This window comes from Dunckerocampus dactyliophorus, chromosome 11, assembly GCF_027744805.1.
Source record: "Dunckerocampus dactyliophorus isolate RoL2022-P2 chromosome 11, RoL_Ddac_1.1, whole genome shotgun sequence".
Taxonomy (NCBI): domain Eukaryota; kingdom Metazoa; phylum Chordata; class Actinopteri; order Syngnathiformes; family Syngnathidae; genus Dunckerocampus; species Dunckerocampus dactyliophorus.
Window position 1 is genome coordinate 23,491,286 of NC_072829.1, and position 3,545 is coordinate 23,494,830.

Below are 3,545 nucleotides of genomic sequence, written 5' to 3' on the forward strand. Positions count from 1 at the left end.
AGATGAAGTTGCATCTTGTGTACCAAAATCTTTGTCTGATACGTTCTTCAGGCAGAAATGGCTGATGTTGGTATTTTGGTCGTGTTGGTCCTCACAGACAACAATGTTATTTCAAGATGGGTCCGAAGCAGAGTGCTCCTGTTGCTGGAATAACGGCATGCGGCTTTACTGTTTTCATAAAACCTTGTGACCGAATGTACGGAACTACGATGACTGACTCCACTTTGATGTTGACAAACTGGACACACACACACAGGAACCTTTTTCTGTACATTTTATTTACAAAATGTATTAAAATTCTCTGTACAGCGCCTCGCTAATGAGGTTCAGTAAATTATGCATGCATCTCTTGCTCTTTTGTATCCACTACTATGCCTGGTAATATTGTTTTTCCAGAATGGTGAGTCTTACAAAAAAGAAAAATGTGGAGCTGATTTGACCAAAACAAAACAAGGCTGAACTTCTACTTTAGGGTCAGTTTGTGAGTTGTACAGCTTGTCAAGCATCACATGCATTTGATTGGAAAAAAAACAAAAAAACAACAAAAAAACTTTCATGTAATATAAATAGTTCATCTACATTTATACATCTCAACTGTTTTCTTCACATTATAATTTTTTTTTTTACATATAAAACTATTTTGCCCATAGTTTCAGGTGATTTAATAAGTATCTTCCTAAATCCTATGGAATCACAGCCTGTTTGGAAATAAATTATTACAGCAATATGGACGTGTGCTAAGCTTCCAGACCCTCCTTGGTGCAACCTTTTATTAATGTCACTTTTTTTATTTTTATTTTACAATGTGAAATCACCAAACACTGTAATGCTCTCGAAAGGAAACCAAAATGAAAAGCACAGTTCATTTTAAAAGGTGCAAATATCAAAAGAAAACGTTAAGATCGACCACACAGTATAGCTGGAAAGCCATCGCTGTTTGCTTTTAGTTAGATTCAGAAGTTCGTCTTTATTTTTATTTTTTGGTTCGACTTCCATGTACAGAGAGGATTTCAGGGAGGTGGGCAACCTTACGTGGGTATTTTACACACAATAAATGCCAAATATATTTCAAACATCATTACCTTTCTCTGAACAACACACACATGTACACACACGCTTGGCAGTATTGGAAGTGCGAGTCATGACCTGGTTCTGTGGTGTGTGTGCGGCAGCACCAAAAGAGTACAAACAACACACTCAGAACTGCTTTTAAATGGCATTTCTCGAAGATGAATTAATTAAAAGAGGGTGGGACAAGGTCACCGCCAGAGACCCACTAAAGTATAAAAGCTAATAGTGTCATAATCAGTGTCTGGCGGTGCACTGAAGAGATATAAAGAACACATTTGAATACATATAGCCAGTGAAAATCTGGCAGCAGGAGGATGAGGCGTAGTCTGCTCATACAAGAAACCAATTAGACCCTCGTCATGGAAGATTCATCTTGTCTGGCACTTCAAAATGTGCTTAGGGTTGCAAATGATGGCTTTAGTTCTCTCACATCACATGTGTTCTATATGTACTGTATATCGAATTCTTAACCACTGACCTTCAATTCTTCTCCTTTTGTGTGAGTTTCAAGCAAAAAGCAATATCATTGTGAACGCGTTGCATTGATTGGACTTTCCATAAGGCACTGAGAGGAGGGAAATCGTCTCTTCCCAAAACCGGTCCAGTCGTGTCGTCATTGCAGATTATCATGCCCGGGGTCCGGCCCAAAAGGATTTTGGCTCCATTCTCGTAATCCTGTCCTTTCATAGATATTTAATCACATTTGTACGGGACGATGGAAACATTTGCTCAACCTGTGTCAGGATACAGAGCAAAAGCAAACATGGCAGGAAATGAGCTTTGTAGAATATTCAGGTGATCTTGTACACATTATGAATCAAGGATACTTCCTCCGAGATCATGCAGGCCCACAAAATAGTCATTTGTGCAAACAAGCTGGATCAAATGTCTTATGCTCTCCAATGTTATCTCCGAGAGATACGAGGGAGATCATATTAACATTAACAACATTTTGGGGGCCTTTGGCGCGAAGTGTTAGCAAATACGAGTGAAGTGAAGAAATATCAGTGAAGGACTCCCTGTTATCTAATTATCAGCACTCGTTTACGTCTTATCTCAATGGGCTTTATTATGCTTTAGTTGCCAAGTTGTATTGTTTTTTTAATATCATCAGACATTCAATACAGAAAAGCAGCAATTACACTAAAAGCTCAAGTAGCCTCTTGATGCTTTATTTTGTGGCATTTGCACGAGGAAGCGGGTGGAAAGAAAATATTGGCAGGTCTCTGTTGACATCAGTAGTTGACTGGACAAAACCCCTGTAAAGCATCCAATTAAAACCAAAACTAACAATTTAAACTGTGTGTTTAGCAGTGTGTACCCCAATTTGTGCAGTGGAATGATTGGTTTACTTCTCATGGTTTCATGGGAGGGTGGGACAGTGCTTTGTAAAGAGTCTCTGAGGGAGGTGTTCATTGTGAATGCTGCAGCAGTCCAAATTTCTAATTAATAATTAACTTGTCGCTTGACTGCTCACACACGCCAAGCACTGCAGCTGCACATGAAGTACATTAGAGTGCTTTTTGCATCATCATAATACGCCATTGCCACTAAATGCAGGTATTATTTGGGACATAATTACTAGTGTGGAAAAAACTTCAATAAATGACAGTAACTATACAGCGGAACCTCTAACGTAAACTGCTTCTTAGATTCAGATGCCAACTGACGTTTGTGGAAAAACATGCTTCTGTAGTTGCCAAAAAGCTTTGAACATCGAACCGCCCTCTTGTGAACTGCCAGCATGTCGCGAGGGAGCTCAGTGCAATTTGTGCTTTGTGGAATACGTCCGATTCGGTCTTCGATGAACATTTTTGCCTCTACACTGTCTTGGTTAACGTACCGTTGCATGTTACCCCCTGGCACATTGAACCTTGTGGTATTAATAACAATGTGGACAGACTACTCCCAGCATTGCTTGTTTAGTCGGCCATCTTGGATCACACACCTAACACCAAATCTCACCATGCGCGACCTAGATACACAACCTAGTCCGTTTGGCCGGGTATCATTCCCACATGTTGGTGACTCGGTCTTGTCGTGTTAGTAATACACTACGCAGGTCCAACTATGTTCTTAATGTGTCTTTTAAAACGTGCTCTCAACTCTAACCCTGACGTCAGTCTCTCCCAGCTACGTGCATGACACCATCATCACTTGACTCTGTAGGTTTTTGCTAACTAACACAGTTACACCACCAAGTTTTACATTTTTTTTATTGCGTACAGCTGAAAAATAACAAGTACCAGCACTTTGACAAAGACGGTGAAAAACACCATTGAATTCAAGAAATTAGTCGTAGCATAACTTGTCCTCTTTCGCTGCTCGTCATCGCTGTCTTTGCCAGCAAGAGTCTTCAGCAACCGTAAAAGTGATGTTAAACGTTCATTCATTTCCGCTGTATAAGTCGCTACTTTTTTCTCACGCTTTCAACCCTGCGGCTTGTACAGTGATGCGGCTAATTAATGGCTAAA

General features: G+C 40.0%; 1 protein-coding gene across 3 annotated transcripts in view; it reads right to left on the reverse strand.

Moving 5' to 3' along the window:
• Positions 1-259: 259 nt before the first annotated feature.
• gria3b (glutamate receptor, ionotropic, AMPA 3b) overlaps positions 260-3,545 on the reverse strand; it is a 116,667-nt gene continuing 113,381 nt past the window's right edge. For all 3 annotated transcript variants that reach the window (XM_054791861.1, XM_054791860.1, XM_054791859.1), the window contains one exon: positions 260-1,805. The gene's annotated coding sequence lies outside the window, so the exon portion shown is untranslated. The remainder of the gene's footprint in view (positions 1,806-3,545) is intronic.